The sequence below is a fragment of the Bubalus bubalis genome, chromosome 9 (assembly GCF_019923935.1).
Source record: "Bubalus bubalis isolate 160015118507 breed Murrah chromosome 9, NDDB_SH_1, whole genome shotgun sequence".
NCBI lineage: Eukaryota > Metazoa > Chordata > Mammalia > Artiodactyla > Bovidae > Bubalus > Bubalus bubalis.
In genome coordinates, this window is record NC_059165.1 from 99,639,200 (window position 1) to 99,656,608 (window position 17,409).

Consider the following 17,409-nt stretch of genomic DNA (forward strand, 5'->3'; position numbering starts at 1 on the left):
GTGGAACACTCCTGAGCTGTGTGTCCTACCTGTTCTCTGCAGCATACCCCAGAGGGACTGAGCTATCGTTGCCCTCAGCAGTATACCCACGTTTACACTTTGCATTCATTGGCCTCCCTCTTTCATCTCACTTCCCTTCTCTCCGTTAGTGTTTCCTGGAGTCACTTCCCAGAAAAACTGCTTGCACTCAAATTCATACCTCCAAGTGTACTTCTAGAGGACTCCAAACTCAGAAAGAATGTGACAAATTTCAGGCTAGAGAGAACCAGGAAAGGGTCCCTTGAAAAAAGACATATGTAAGAGATGATCTCTTCTTCCACTGGAATCCGTTATTTCTGCTTGTGTTGCCTGGAGCTTGGGAAGCTGTCTTGGCACCATCAGGAGAGTCAACCTTAGGACAAAGTTGAGATGAAGAGAAGGTAGAAAGAACCTGAGTTGTTAATGTCGTCAGGTGACTGAACAACCAACCCAGGAAATGCCCTGACTCTGAATTTGTTGTTCAACTAGAGAGTGACTATTATTGTTTATGTTGGCTTGAGCAGTGGGTTTTCTTCTTCCTTTCTGATAGAGGGTGAGTTCTGGAGTGGGAGGGGCATGATGACTCTATTGGGGTAAACAATGGGCTATCACCCTTCTGGTTAGGCGAGGTTTGAGGAGAAGTCTTTTCAGTAGCCAAAAGTGCAGTTTGCACATGACAGAACCCTTGATTGTCATAATTAATTTTAAAAGGAGAAGGCATTGAGTCATACAGCTGAAAAGCACAACAGTAGTGTGACTTCAGGCATGGCTGGATCCAGGTGCTTAGGTGATGTCACCAGGAGTCCAGTTCTGTCCATCTCTTAACTCAGATTTCCCATGTTAGCCTCTCTCTCAGACAAGCTCTCAACAAGTGGTGGCAGGATAGTCCCCCTTGTCCTGACTAGAGACTGTAACTTGCAAACCTTAGCAGACAGAAAACATCTCCTTCCCAACAGTTGCAGTAAAAAGTGTAAGGGCTGACTCTCATCCACCCTTCTTGGGTCACAGGCCCGTCCTTGAACCAATCAAGAGGGAGAGAATGTTATGACTGACCCATCTTGGACCACACATTTGCTAATAGAAGTGAAGGGAATCCAACGCTGCCATGGTGTTCCACGTTGACCAAAAGTGATTTTAGAGGTGGTTCATCAAAGGAAAATTGTAGAAAAAGAACGAGATGCCAGAGAAGCAAAAGCATCAGACTTCTATGAGCCTAGATTCAGTGTAGGTTGGTAATTGAAACTGAAAGTTGCCATCAGCCCAGAGCATTATGACCCTGAACAAATGAAGTCTAGACATAACCTCTCTGTCTGACTCTTGTCTCTTACATAATGATATTTACACAGAACATGGTCTAGGAAGATTTGTGCATTATTGTTCAGGACATCAGAGTCAGAGAGAGGGAGTTAGATACTGTGGGGCTAGGACTCTAGGAGCTAGGACTCTAGGAGCTTGGTCAGGACCCAAGGGACTAGCCTGGAGGGGAGGACTGATGTCACATTAGTCTGGCACAAGCCGAGATGCTGTAACAAAGAGGCCCCAAAATTCAGTGACTACAACAAGATAAAAGTTTCTTTAAAAAAAAAAAAGTTGTTGGACTATAGCTGATTTACACTATTGTGTTATTTTCTATTGTACAGCAAAGTGAATCAGTTATACATATATCTACTCTTTTTTAGATCTTTCCCCCTATAGGTCATCACAGAGTATTGAGAAGAGTTCCCTGTGCTGTACAGCAGGTCCTTATTAGTTATCTATGTTAGCTAGAGTGGTATGTATATGTCAATCCCAATCTCCCAATTTATCCTTCCCATCACTTGCTGCTTTCCCCCTGGTAACCATAAGTTTGCTTGTTACATCTGTGACTCAATTTCTGTTGTGTAAATGTAGAAATGGTCCCTGAGAGTACAGTGTTTGAGAGTTTATTTCTTACTCATGTAGGTGTTAGGCATTGTGGGACAGCTTTGCCACTCACATCCCAGAGGGACCAGGAAAAAGGAAGTGGAGGGCAAAGCTTCCTTTGAAGGACATACCTGGAAGCGGCACAAATCACTTATGCTCACACTCCATAAGCTAGAACTTAGTCACATGACCAAACCTAGCTATAAGGGAGACTTGGAAATCCAGTCTCTAGCAAGGAAGCCATGTGCCCAGTTAAAACTCAGAACACTCTAATACTAAAAGGAAAGAGGAGAATGAATGCTGGGGGCAACTATGAATAGTATTCAACTTGCTGGGTGAATCTCTTCCATCTGGGACTGGGATCTGCCATCTGGGACCACTGGCCCCATGTAGAGGGACGAGATCATCCCCAATCCATAACCCCCGATGCTCTACTTCACACATGCAAATTATGTAATTACTTTATTATAATTTATTTCAAAATTTACTTATGTTTTTATTTTTAAATGACTTATTCTTATGGATTTGCTTATTTGTCACTTTATTTATTCATGTATTGACCATCACCGAACAGGATAACATGGATAAGATGCCTGGCGTTTAATAGGTTCTCATGAAATATGGCAACCACAAAATCATGGTCTCACCAAACCTGTCTCCTCTTCCTGTACACATAAGGGAGACTATATTTCCCAACTTCCTTTGTGGCTAAGCAGGTCATATGGCCGAGTTCTGGCCAATAAGATACAGAGGAAGTGACTGCTCTGTGTCTAGGATAGGACCCTCTCATCATGAGTTAGCCAATCAGATGTGAAGGATGCAGGAGAGGACACTGAGCCTCTGAGGTTGGGAAGAAGATACTGTCTCTGTACCTCTATATCCTTATCTATGAAATAGGATAATAGACTCTACTTCATAAGACTATTTCAAAGATCCAGTGAAATGAATTAATATTTGAAAATTGAAATTAATTCATTCATCTCATAATAATTGAAAAGTGAAATGAATTCACCTAAACTAAAGGACTTCATATTTGAAACTGATTAGATTAACAGAGAGTTAAGGGCAATATATGTGTTCAACATATTTTAAAATGTATAATTTGATAGACAAGCACTTACATACCTGCAACCCTGGTTAAGAAATAGAACATGACTGATAACTAGACATTGATGGAATAAATACCTAAATTACACAAATTTGTCGCTACTCAATTGTGATAAATGCCTCAGAGCAAAAGAACAGGGAGCTAGGAGAATAACCCCAGGGGCTGATTTAGATTGGAAGGGAAGTTGGGATTGTCTTCAATACTTTGCATTTGAGCTGAGTGAAGGGGAGGTAGAAGTTAACCAGTGAAGAATGGAGGGTGTAAGGGCTTCCTTGCAGGCTCAGCGGTAAAGAATCTGCTTGCCAATGCAGGAGACATGGATTCGATCCCTGGTGCAGGAAGATCCCATGTGCTGTGGAGCAACAAGTAAGCCGTGAGCCACAACTACTGAGCCTGTGCTCTAGAACCCGGGAGCTGCAGCTCCTGAGCCCATGTGCTGCAAGAGTACCCTCACTTGCTGAAACTAGAGGAAAAGCCCATGTAGCAACAAAGATCCGGTACAGCCAAAAACACAGAATGGAGGGTGTAGCCTTCAAGGGAGAAACACTGAGTAGAAGGCCTGGAGGCGGGCTAACGTGAAAACGGCCAGAGAGCCGTGAGGAAGGGAGCGTGGCGAGAGCAGAGATGGAAAAGGCCAACAGAGGCCAAAAGGCATGCTGGTTTGGACTTTATTCTAAAAGCCACAGGGAGTCATAAAGGCCTTTGGTTCAATTTACACTTTAAGATGCCTCTTCCACTCGCATCACCGAGATGGTCACCACAGAGCTCATACATTGTTGGGGGAAAGAGACAAATAAATCTCCTCAGCAAAATAAAATACTCAATAGAAGCTCCAGAAGAGTGCTTGCTTTGGGTAACTTCTTTTTAAAAAAAAAAAAAAAAAGATTTATTTATTTGTTTGTTTGTTTGTTTTATTTTTGGTTGTGCTGAGTGTTCGTCGCTGCCCAGGCTTTCTCCGGCTGTGGCGAGTGGTGGTCTCTCTCTGGTTGCGGTGTGCAGGCTTCCCCCTGTGGCTGCCCCCTTGCTGCAGAACACGGGGTCTAGGGCGCGCAGGCTTCAGCAGGCATGGCATGAGGACTCAGTAGTCCAAGGACTCCCCTGGGCTCCAGAGCACAGGCTCAAGAGCTGTGGCACACGGGCTTAGCTGCTCTGAGGCATGTGGGATCCTCCAGGATCAGGGATCAAACCGGTGACCCCTGGATTGGCCGGCAGACTCTTCATCACTGAGCCACCGGGGACGCCCTGGGTAATTTCTGAGTAGAGTTTTGCAGGATGAATAGGGGTTTACTGTGAGAGTAGGAAGGCAGACCAGGCAGAGGGAACAGCACATATAAAGACTTGGAGTTTTTAAAGGGTATGGCAGGTTTCCGAACTGTAAAATAGCTTTAGTGTAGAGGATGTGAACTGGTCAAAACCAGCCCATGGATGTTCTTTGTTTTAAGAAACACATTGATTGCCAAGATCTAAACATTTAATGATTTTGTATAAAAATCTAGATTCCTGGTTTTTCTACAAAAATCAGAAAATCTGGTAGCTCTGGGCCTTCATTCCCACAAGGCATGATGAAAATGCGTTTTCCAATTTCCCACAGTCCCCACCAGTCCTTTGCCTCCCAACACTGTGGTGAAGGCCCCGTTACCATGTTACCATCTTATTCACAGCACTGGCTGCCTTCCCTAGAGCAAGACCAGCCATACTCGTGTCTCCATGTAAAAACAGAGGGCTTCCCTGGTGGTTCAGTGGCTGAGAGTCCGCCTGCCAATGCAGGGGACATGGGTTCGATCCCTTGTCTGGAAAGATTCCACTTGCCATGGGGTAACTGAGTCCGTGAGCCATGACTAATGAAGCCTGCACGCCTAGAGCCTGTGCTCTGCAACCAGAGAAGCCACAGCAATGCGAAGCCTGCACACAGCAATTAGAGAACGTAACAAGGACCCAGCACAGCCTAAATACACATACAAATTTAAAAGGGGAGATTTTTTAAAATCCAGGAGAACTACATGTTTCTCAGGAAATGACAACCCACTCCAGTATTCTGGCCTGGAGAATTCCTCGGACAGAGGAGCCTGGAGGGCTACAGTCCCTAGGGTCACAAAGAATCAGACACCACTGAGCAACTAAGCACATGTGCTTCTCACCCTCAGCTGGCTTTATCCTTTGTCTTTCCTGCCTAGTGGCTTCTGCAGATGTTTGAGTTTGTCATCCCTGATGTAGCATTGGGACATAAAGCTGGGTCACAGTGGCTTTATGTGCCAGCTCAGAAGTGTGGATTTTGTCCTTTAGGCTATGGGGAACAATTGAGAAATTTTTATTCAATTATTCAACTAATAGTTTGTAGCAGAAGCTATTGATGCCCAATTCACATCCCTCTGGCCTCACCATTTCGACAGGCTCCTGCTGCGGTCCAGCTGCCGCTGTCTGCAGCAGCTTTTGGCCGGAGGGCTCTCTCCAAAGCTTTTGAAGAGTTCTCTGCCCTGAGCACGGCGGGCTGAAAGCGCCAGGCGGGGATCTCCCTACCCCAGGAGCGCCTCTCCATAGGATGGGAGTAGGCGGTCAAATGGACCACCGCGCTCCGCTCCGGGCAGTGTCCTTCACCACCTCCCGGAGGGCTCCATCACAACGGTAACTGGCTTGAGGACACACCCATCACCAACTCCTTCCTTCCCTTCTCCCCGACGGATGTTTCCTGGGGTCACCGCCTAGATAAATTACTTGCCTCTGAACCACTATCTCAGACTCTGCTCTGAGAAATCCGGATTAAAACCTGGTTATTAAGCAGGTGTTCTGTGCTGGAGAACAAAGAGGACAGTTTCTGTTCTTGGGGACTTTACATTGCAGCTGCAGACGAGATAGCCCACAAATAAGGAAATGAGTGTTAGCTAGCCAGCTAGCTATCATCTAGCTATCTTTATGTATCTATGTGTATATATAAAATTTTTATATATAGGTAAAATTTTAGGTGTCTATACGGAAAGAGAATTAAAATACAATAGGATGTGGTGAGCTTTTTGTTTTTTCTTTTTTTTTTTTTTTTTTTTTTAGGAGTACCATGTGGCTCGTGCGATTTTAGTTCCTCGACCTAGATCACACCTAGGCCATCGGCGGTGACAACACAGGATCCTAATCACTGAACTCCCAACAAATTCCTGGGTGTGGGGTTTTGCTTTTTTAAAAAATATTCATTTCTTTCTTTGTCTGCATCCGGTCCCAGTTGCAGCGCTCAGGATCTTTCATTGTGGCGCACAGGCTCTCTAGCTGTGGTGTACCTTCTCAGTACTTGTGGAGCACGGGCTTAGTTGCTCTGAGGCATGAGGAATCTTAGTTCCCCAACTGGGGATTGAACCCCCATCCCCTGCATTGAAAGACATTCTTAAACATGGATCACCAGGAAAGTCCTGGTGGGTTTTTTTGGAGTTTTTGTATTTTTTTTAATTTATTTGTTTTTAATTGAGGGATAATTACAATATTGTGTTGGTTTCTGCCATACATCAACATGAATCAACCATAGACATACATTATGTCCCCTCCCTCTTGAGTCTCCCTCCCACCTCCTACCTCCAACCCCTCTAGGTTGTCACAGAGCCCCAGTTTGAGTTCCCCAAGTCACACAGCAAATTCCTACTGGCGATCTATTTTGCATATGTTAGTGTATATGCTTCCATGCTACTCTCTTCATTCATCCCACTCTTTCCTTCCTACCCTACCCCCTTGTCCATAAGTCTGTTCTCTACGTCTGTGTCTAAAATATGTCCCCCTACTTCCATTTCACCCATGAGTGAAGGTAGTCAGAGGTATAAACTTCTAGTTATAATATAAATAAGGCCCGAGGATAGAGTGTCCAGCATGGTGACCATAGTCAGAGATCACATACTGTATATTTGCAAGTTGCTGAGAGTAGATTCTAAAAGTTTCCCCTCACACATAAAAACAAAATTGTAACTTGTGTGGTAATGGATGTTAACTAAGTTATTGTGGTGATCATTTTGTAAAATATACATATATCAAATCATTAAGTTGCATATATCAGTCAGTTCAGTCACTCAGTCGTGTCCGACCCTTTTCGACCCTATGGACTGCAGCACACCAGGCTTCCCTGTCATCATCAATCCCGGAGCTTGCTCAAACTCATGTGCATTGAGTCGGTGGTGCCACCCAACCATCTCATCCTCTGTCGTCCCCTTCTCCTCCTGTCTTCAGTCTTTCCCAGCATCAGGGTCTCTTCCAACGAGTTGGTTCTTCAAATCAGGTGGCCAAAGTACTGGAGTTTCAGCTTCAACATCAGTTCTTCCAATAAATATTCAGGACTGGTTTCCTTTAGGATTGACTGGTTGGATCTCCTTGCAGTCCAAGGGACTCTCAAGAGTCTTCTCCAACACCACAGTTCAAAAGCATCAATTCTTCAGTGCTCAGCTTTCTTTATGGTCCAACTCTCACATCCATACATAACTACTGGAAAAAAGTTGTATGTATACCCGAAGCTATTATAATGTTATATGTCAATTATATATTAATTAAAAAAATTTAAAACAAATAAGTAAATAAAATATACCCACAAATTCTCTGATACTCTTCCTTTCAAAAACTGGAGCCCCTGGGAATTCCCTGTTGGGCCAGTGGTTAGGACTTGGCATTTTCACTGACATGGGCCTGGGTTCAACTTCTGGGAGGAGAACTAAGATCCCTCAAGTCACAGGGAGAAGCCAAAATGACAAAACAACTAACAGGACTTCCTTGGTGGTCCAGTGGTTAAGAATCTGCATACCAATGCAGGGGACATGGGTTCAATCCCTGGTCCAGAAAGATCCCATATGCCAATAGGCAACTAAGCCTTTGTGCCACAAATACTGAAGCCTGTGAGCTTAGAGCCTGTGCTCCGAAACAAGAGAAGCCACTGCAGTGAGAAGCCCGCTCACCTCAATGAAGAACAGCCACAGCAATTAAAGAGAGCCTGAGCACAGCCATGAAGACTCGGAGCAGTCAAAAGTTAACTAATTAATCAAACAAACAAATGAAGCCTCATCCAAGCCCTCCAATCCCGTCTTGAGTATTGGCTGGACTGAGTGACCATCTTCTAATGAATAGAGTGATACATGTGACAGTTTCAGCCTCCCTCTTGGATCACTAGGGAAAGCCACTGGCCATGCTGTGAGGACACTCGAGCAGCCCTTTGGAGATGCCCACAAGGTGAGGGACGGAGGCCTCCTACCAAGAGCCATGTGGGTGCGCCATCTTGGAAAAGGACCCTCCAACTTCACTCCAGCCTTCAGATGACTAGTCCCCGCCACATCCTGATAGCAACCTCATGAGAAACCCGGAGCTAAGTCACTCTCACATCCCTGGTCCTCAGAGACTGTGAGATAACTGTTTGTTTTAAGCTGCTATGTTTTTCAGTAATTCATCCCGGTAGTAATAGACAATGATGTGTGAATTTGATGGAGGGACACATACATACGGTCCAGCCCAAAGCACCTGCCTAGAAGCGGATCCTGAATGGGGACTTAGACACCTGTAATTCTGTGGGGGAAGGACTCTCGGGAGAGAGAGAGAGAGGGTGAGAGAGGCAGGAAGGATGTGGTCCAGCTCCATGGGGTGGAGGGACAGCCTGCTGTGAACTGCCCCATAGAGTTGGTTCAACTTGAGGCGAGGGCGCTGGCCCTTAGCACCCCTCAGTCAGACAGCCAGTGGTGGTGGTGTGGGTTGCACCGCATCTCTAGAGAAGGGGGCTTTCACAAGCACAAGACAGTCCCCAGAAAAGGGCCAGGTGACAGCCATTCGCAGCCAGCACCAAAGCAGGAAGGAGAGGGGTGTGCTGACCCAGAAAAGGGAATCTGGTTTGGGTGGGGACACCAGCAATGTCTCCGGAAATGGCTGTCAGCCATTTATAGCCGGCAGAGGGAGTGAGCAGTTTAGCCCCATCATTTATCTCATTTTTGTTTATCAAATACTTATCTCTCATCTTTTAGCATGCCAGGCACCGATCTAAGATCTGTACACATTTAAATCTTCACAGTAACTTACAAAACAAGCGCTGTTTTCACCACCACTCAAGACTGCAGTCTTAGGGACCCTCTCCTCACCACCTGGGGCCCACTGAGCCCCTCACTCCCACCGCTGCCAGTCACCCCCATCCATCTTGCGGCCCAGAGCCCCCAGCTCTCACCGCCCACCTCCGCCTGGCAAATCCTCCTTCCCGCTCTTAATTGATTCTTAATCTGCAGCCTTGGGGCAGCGCTGCTGAGAAGGCAGGTGGAAATCATTTCCTTCAGTGCCAGCCGGCGCTAAGGGCATCTGAGGGGGAGCCCCCACCCCCCGTTTCTCGCAGTGCTGGGCCCACAGCCCCTGCCAAGCCGGGTCCTGCTTATTCTCTGTTCACCCACTTACTCTCCTGACCCAGGGGCTTTGGGGGAGGATGTGGCAAGAAGAATCCTGTCCCCCCCAACTTTTCCCCCCTCCCCCCATCCCCACACCAAGCAAGGGCCAGAGTTTTCTGGGGGTACTGTGTTTGGGCACCATCCAAGACCCTCCTGTCCCCCCAGCCCAGAGGGGCTCACAGGGGTCAATTCTGCCCCTCTGGGGACAACTTGGCTATGTTTAGAGCCCTATTTGGTTGTCACAACTCCAGGAGGAGGGTGTTGCTACCCCACAGCTAGTGGGCGGAGGCCAAGATGCTGCTAAACACGTTCCAGGGCAAGGGATCCCAGCAAAGAACGATCTGGTCCCAACTGTCAGCAGTTCCCAGAGTGAGACTCTACTCCCAGACTCGGGGTGCAGCCTTCCCACTGCAGCGCAGCCGGGTGGAGGGCCGACACTACACCAGCGACATTTCGAAAGCCCCCCTGATGCTGCTAATGTGCAGCCAAGAACCACGTGGGGAGGGTTGGTTTTCAGGCCTCTCTCCCTCTTTCCTCTACAGGGCTCTCAAGTCTGTTAGCAAAGGGCCAGGAAGAACCTGTGTGCGGAAACACAGACGCTGGCCTGGGCCGGGGTCTCCTTCCACCTCCCTGGTCCCCAGACCTCCCTGGGTACAGGGCCCTGGCCTCCTGACCCTCCTGAGGTGCATGGAGGTGGCGGATGGGGGAGACAAGCTCTAAGTGTGAAGTGTGGGTGCTGAAATTATAAGATGGGAATAGAGGCTGAGGGGACGGAGGAACTAAGCCCCAAGGAGAAAGGGATGGATGTGATGAGAGAGGGGCGGAAATGGAGTGAGCCCTGTGGGTCTGTCCAGGGAGGCCCAGGCCCAGTGTCCATGTGCATCCAGGGCAAGCAGGTTACCTTGACCCCCAAACACACACACTCCACCACCACCCAGTCACGTGCTCACACCCTCGCACCCCCTCCTTCAAGTTCCCACACAGCCCCACACACTTACACATTGCCCACTCAATGACACACCCTCCCACACCTCAAATTCTCATAAGTCACACATGACCAGTGATACACTCACATACATTCACACACACACACTCACACAGATTGACTCACAGCCACACACATTCACACACACAAATCCTCACACACTCACACAGGTTCATCTCCTCACACCCTCACAAGCTCATAGTCACTCTCACAGTTATTTACTTACATTCACACAGACACATGCTCACATAAATTCTCACACACATAATCACCCTCTCAAATTCTCATACACTGTCACACGTCCACACACATCTTCACACATACTCACACACATTCCCATACACACTCTCACACCTCACATTCTCACACACATTCTTATATACTCACACACATTCACACACACATACTCTTACACAATCCCACTCACACAGTCTGCTTATGTCATACACACACACACATGCACTCACAATTGTATGGTTCATGTCTGTCTCCAGGACATCAGCCCAATGCAAGCAGAATGTTCACTTATTTATTTTTGGCTGCACTGGTGGTTCTTTGTTGCTGCAAATAGTCTTCCTCTCATTGTGGTGAGCAGGGGCTACTCTTTGCTGCGGTGTGCAGGCTTCTTGCTGTAGTTATTTCTCTTGTTGCGGGGCACAGGCTCTAGGCATGCAGGCTTCAGTAGTTGCGGTGCACCAGCTTAGTTGCCACATAGCATGCGGGATCTTCCCAGATCAGGAATCGAACCTGTTGTCCCCGCCTTGGCAGGTGGATTCCTATCCACTGCGCCACCAGCAAAGCCCCAGGCAGGGATTTATCTTGTTCAGTCTGGTCCCCAGAACTGGGTCAGATACACAGGAAGTGCTCAGCCAAATATGCAAAATCTCACACACCCTCAAATTCTCACACCTCATGTTCATGCAATCACCCACAGTCACAACAGTTGCACACACTCACACATCCTCACAGGCTCATGTGTATACACACACACACACACACACACACACACACACACAGGCTCTACAAACACTCGTGGTTTCCCCTGACTGAGCCCCCCTCCCCTCCACCAAAGCCACCCTAAGACTCTGTAAATATCACCGGCTGTGATGCTCTGGCCCAGGCAGGCTGGGGGGAGGCCAGGGTGGGAGGCGAACAGTGAGCTGAGTCCTGATGCCCTCAGCTCCCCACCAGACCCCTCTGCTTAAGGACTGGGCAGATTTAGAGAGAGAGAGCCACCTTTCTGTAACCAGAACTGGCCAATCCCGGTACTTCACGGGCCTCAGGCTACAGCTGGAAGAAGGACCAGCCCCATGGGCTGGAGGGGGTCGGGCCACGATGAGGACGACTGAGATCCTTTGTCATTGTTCCTTCCTGGATTCACTTTGCATATTTGATTGAGCGTCTCCTCTGTCTGACCCTGCGCTGTGCTCTGGGGGCACCCGGGTGAACAAGATAAAAATCCCTGCCTGACGGGGGCCGACGTCCTGGAGAGGTAGACACTAAACAAACACGTGTGTGTGTGAGGTCGCGATAAGGGATATTAGAGGAAAATAAAGCTGGAATGGACCGTGGTGGAGGAAAGGCCAGATTTGTAGGCTGATTTGAGTGAGGAGGGCCAGGGAAGAGCAGGGGAAGCAGCACAGGCAAAGGCCAAGAGGAGGGGGTCCAACCGGCCAGCAGGGAAACTCACCTGTCTGGGGCAGAGGAGGGACAGACAGAGTTGGGGACGAGGAGGCCAACGGAAGGCAGAAGCCACCTGCTTCGGGATGGGTCTGGGACCCACTGCTGGGGGTCAGCGTTTAATTCCAAGTGATCTGGGTCCGTGGAGGGCTTTAAGGGTTCTAGCTGGGTTTTTATGGCCTGCGGCTGCTGTAAGAAATGACCACAAACCATGTGGCTTACAACAACGGAAATGTATCCTCTCACAGTTCTGAAAGGCGGAAGTCCAAGTTCAAGGTGTGGGCAGGGCCATGCTCCCTCTGAAGGTTCTAGGGGAGGGTCCTTTCTGGCCTCTTTCAGCTTCCAGTGGCTGCAGATGCCTTTGGTTCGTGGCCCCATCCCTCAAGTCTCTGTCTGGGTCCTCACATGGCCTCCTCTCTGTGTCTCTCTATGTCCAAATACTCCTCTAATTTCCCTAAATACACCTGTCATTGGAATTAGGGCCCATTGCTCAAGAATGGATCATCTCTAGATCCTTGACTGATTTTATCTGCAAAAACCCTGTTTCTGGGACTTCCCTGGCAGTCAAGTGGTTAAGAATCGGTCTTCCAGGGACTTCCCTGGTGGTCCAGTGGCTAAGACTCCACTCTCCCAATGCAGAGGGCCCAGGTTCAATCTCTGGTCAGGGAACTAGATCCCACATGCTGCACAATTCCCATGCTACAACTAAAGATCCTGCATGCCAGAACTAAGTCCTGGCACAGCCAAATAAATGAATAAAAACATTTTAAAAAACAAAACAAAAAAAGAAATCTGCCTTTCACTGCAGGGAACGTGGGTTCAATCCCTTGTCAGGGAACTAAGTTCCCCTACGTGGTGGAGCAATTAAGCCTGAGCACAGCAACTACTGAGCCTCCTGGCTGAAACGAAGACCAAAGGCAGCCAAAAAAAAAGACCCTATTTCCAAATAAAACCACATTCGTTTTTTTTTTTTTATTTTAAAAATTTATTTATTTATTTTGGGCTGTACTGGGTCTTCGTTGCTGTGTGGGCTTTTCTCTAATTGTGGTGAGCAGGGACTACTCTCTAATTGTGTGCAGGCTTCTCATGGCGGCAGCTTCTTGTTGCAGAGCACAGGCTCTAGGCGCGTGGGCTTCTGTAGCTTCGGCTCCTGGGCTCTAGAGCCCAGGTTCAGTAGCTGTGGCGTACCGGCTTTGCTGTTCTGCGGCATGTGGGATCTTCCTGGATCAGGGACCAAACCTGAGTCTCCGGCATTGGCAGGTGGATACTTTACCACTGAGCCAACAAGGAAGCCCCCAGATAAGGTCGCATTTTGAGGTTCCTGTTGGACGGGAATTTGGGCAGGAGAGAAACCAGATTCAATCTGATACCCTGGAGTTTAAACAGTGGGGTCCCTTGGCCTCTCAGGCTAGATGCACCCCTGGGTGATCTCCCTCTCTGACAATCTCCTTTCCTTTTGCACCCAATCTGGCCTCTGCCCCACCCTTGGGACTCCTGTCCCCTGAGGCCCCAACTCAAACCACTTCCAGCCTGGTGGATCCAGCACCTTGATCTTTCTTCCTTTCGGCCCTGATGCCTTCCGAGTGGGTTACACTCCATCCCTTGGCCCCCTGGGCATTTCCACCCCATTCTCCACTCCCAGAGACTTTGCTGGAAAACAGCTAATTATGCCCCTCCCCTGAAGCCAGTCTCCTGGGGCTAGGCTGGCACTGGGTGACTGTGCCCTGCGTCCACGGCTGGCGGCCCGCGAGCCAACACACAGAGATTTCTATATGTTTTTAATCCCACAGCAATACTTTGATTAGAGAGCTGATGTGTTGTGTACGACCTCAGGGACCTCATTATTTTTCTAACTCAAATAAATACGGCGTTTGGAAGGCCAGGAGGGGCGGAGTGGGGGGAGGAGGAAAGGAAAGGCGCAGGAAACCTCATCTATAAAAAGAACTCAGGCCTTAATGAGCTTTTAAAACTTGCCAGCGCCCCCTCCCCCCTCACTGATCTATAAACAGAAGATCTGGCTTCTGGCTTCAGCTGCGAGATTTTGGGGGTTCAGGGTGGGCACAGCCAGAGAAGGGGGCTCAGCTGGGCTTCTAAGATTTTGGAGGATTCCCAGCTGCTGGGAAGATGGGAGCAGTCGGGTCAAAGCTTAGCAGGAATTGCCACCATTTGGGTGCCCAGATTGATAACAGTGGATCTGAGAAAGACCGAGAATTCCCTAATTCAGGAATTCCCTGGTGGTCCAGTGGTTAAGACTCCATGCTCTCACTGCCAAGGGCTGGGGTTCAATCTGTGGTCAGGGAACTAAGATTCTGCAAGTCAAAGGGTATAAGAAAAAAGAAACCCTAAACGTAGAATTCTCTGACGCCCTAGGCCGTCTTGAGCGGCCCACGCTGTCAAGAGGAGGAAGAGTGGAGAGGTGGTATTGCCTTATCCTTGCGTGTCTGGGAATTCTTCTGCAAAGCCTCCTCCCGGAGAGGCTGGGATGAGCAGATGGGTAACAGGCTGGGAAAGGCAAGGAAGCCAGGATCATAGAGTGTGTACTTGATGCTCTCCCTAAACTACTCTCATTCACAAATCATCCTTGAGTCTGCCCAGTGGCTGTTGGAAAAAGGGGGCTACCACCAGTTTAAGGAGCCCCTTCAGTGGCTATGATGTTGGTGATGGAGTAAGGCAATGACCACGTAGCTTGCAAAAGGGCAGAGTGACCTTCTCATCACTGCCATGTTCGTCCATTCAAATAGGAGCAAAGAGCCTTCCCAGAACAGGCAGCAAAGCCAATTTCGAGTGAAGATGAGTTCTTTGGGCAGAAATGGGCTTGGACCTGACAAATTTCTGTGTGATGAATATTCCAGGGAGCAGGACAGACTCAGGGCATCTGGGTAAGGGCTTTAAGAAGGACCCAGGATGGGGAGAGGGTGGAAGGGCTAAAAGGAAAGATTAAGGGCATTCAAAGTCATGTGTGGTACCCAAGTGGCTGATGGAGGAGGGGTGGGTGCTGGAAGATGCAAGACTGAGAGGTGGGGGAGCTATATAAAGGACAAAGATAGTGCTTAGTCACTCAATCCTGTCCAACTCTTTGCTACCCCATAGACTGTAGCCCACCAGGCTCCTCTGTCCATGAGGATTCTCCAGGCAATTATACTGGAGTGGGTTGCCATGCCCTCCTCCAGGGGATCTTCCCAACCCAGGGATCGAACCCAGGTCTCCTGCATTGTGGGCAGATTTTTACCATCTGAGCCACCAGGGAACCCCAAGAATACTGGAATGGGTAGCCTATCCCTTCTCCAGGGGATCTTCCCAATCCAGGAATCAAACCAGGGTCTCCTGCATTGCAGGTAGATTCTCTACCAGCTGAGCTACCAGAGAAGCCCAAAGGGGGCAGAGAAGGGTGCCCAATCTAAAACAGCAGCCCCTGGGACCTCCCTGGTGGTCCAGTGGTTAAGACTCCAGGCTCCTAACACAGAAGGCACAGGTTCCATCCCTGGTCAGGGGATACGATCCTGCATGCTACATGGGCAGGAAAAAAAACAACAACACAGCAGCTCCTGTCCCTCACTTTCTCTCTACCCATCATAGTTGAATTCATGTCCTTTCTTCTGTCACTCTCTGACATGATACTTGTGTGTCATCTGCTCCCTTCACCAGGCTGGCCTCCTGCCTTGCCCCACCTGAGAGTAAGGGGTTTTGCCTGTCTTGAAAGGTGGGTGGGAAAGTGTTAGCTAGGGCAGTTGTCCTCAGGATGTAAGAAATGGTGTACTAGTAAACCAGTTGGGATTTATAATGTTTGCCAATTTCCAGGGTGTAGATTTTCCCACCTCTGTCAATTTCAAGCTGTGAAAGTGCTGTCTCTGAGGAGAAGAAGGAGGTGCTATTCACTTCAGTTTAGTCACTCAGTCATGTCTGACTCTTTGTGAACCCACGGACTGCACCACGCCAGGCTTCCCTGTCCATCACCAACTCCCGGAGCTTGCTCAAACTCATGTCCATTGAGTTGGTGATGCCATCCAGCCATCTCATCCTCTGTCGTCTCCTTCTCCTCCCACCTTCAATCTTTCCCAGCGTCAGGGTCTTTTCCAATGAGTCGGTTCTTTGCATCAGGTGGCCAACGTATTGGAGCTTCAGCTTCAGCATCAGTCCTTCCAATGAATATTCAGGACTGATTTCTTTTAGGATTGAGTAGTTTGATTGCCTTGTAGTCCAGGGGCCTCTCAAGAGTCTTCTCACACCACAGTTCAAAAGCATCAATTCTTTGGCACTCAGCTTTCTTTATAGTCCAACTCTCACATCCATACATGACCACTGGAAAAACCATAGCTTTGACTAGATGGACCTGACTGTTTATTACCCCCCCAAATTCACATGTTGAGACATTTCCCTGGCAGTCCAGCGGTTAAGACTTCACCTTTCAATGCAGGGGGTGTGGGTTCAGTCCCTGGTTGGGGAATTAAGGTCCCAACAGGATGTGGTCAGAAATTGAAAAAAAAAAACCAACAACAATATTTCACATATTGAAATCTTAATCCCCAAGTTGATCATATTTGGAGGTAAGACCTTTGGGAAGGTATGGGGCCATGAGGGCAGAGTCCCCATGAATGGGATTAGTGCCCTTATCAAAGAGATCCAGAGAGCTACCCCTTCCACCATGTAAGGACACAGTAAGAAAATGCCATTTATGAAACAGCAGAGAGCTCTCACCAGACATGAATCTGCCCGGGTCTTGATCTTGGACTTTCAGCCTCCAGAATTGTAGGAAATCAGTGTTTATTGTTTATAAGCCACCAGTCTATGGAATTTTGTTATAGCAGCCCCAGTGGACTCAGACAGGAAGTACGAGGGGGTCGCTAGGTGGGCATAAGCTACAGTGTGCTTGTAAACCAGCTGGGGGGAAGGCACATGCCTTATAGTGTTTGCCCATGGCCAAACTTGGCAGATTTCAAGCTGTGAATATGATATCCCTGAGCCACGAGCTAGGAAAAGACGGACGCTAATGTCTCTTGTGAGCCAGTTTGATCCAACCGGGCTACACCACTGGGTGTCATCTCCTGCCCTGGAATTAGTCCTTTTGCAATTTTGGCTCAAGAAAAGGAGAGGAAAAGGAGAAAGGTGAAGCAGGTTTCCTGCCTTCCTTCCATCCCAGGGCCATTGCACTCACTGTTCCCTGGCCTGGCATGATTTTTCTCTAAATAGTAACTGAGTCCTCCCTACCATAACTTCCCCAGAGTCAAAGCTGTGTTTTTCCTGTGATCATGTACAGATGTGAGAGCTGCACCATAACGAAAGTTGAGTGCTTTCGAATTGTGGTGCTAGAGAAGACTCTTGAGAGTCCCTTGGGCTGCAAGGAGGTC

The 17,409-nt window shown here is 48.4% G+C and overlaps 1 long non-coding RNA gene across 3 annotated transcripts in view; it reads right to left on the reverse strand.

The window, feature by feature from the left end:
• LOC112586993 overlaps positions 1 to 17,409 on the reverse strand; it is a 77,021-nt gene that overhangs the window by 31,074 nt on the left and 28,538 nt on the right. Inside the window, exon 1 of one of the 3 annotated variants that reach the window (XR_003111541.2) lies at positions 12,075 to 12,304. The exons of the other annotated variants lie outside the window; for them this stretch is intronic. This is a non-coding gene — a long non-coding RNA (uncharacterized LOC112586993). Of the gene's footprint in view, positions 1 to 12,074; positions 12,305 to 17,409 lie in introns of those variants that run through there. 3 annotated transcript variants of the gene reach the window in all.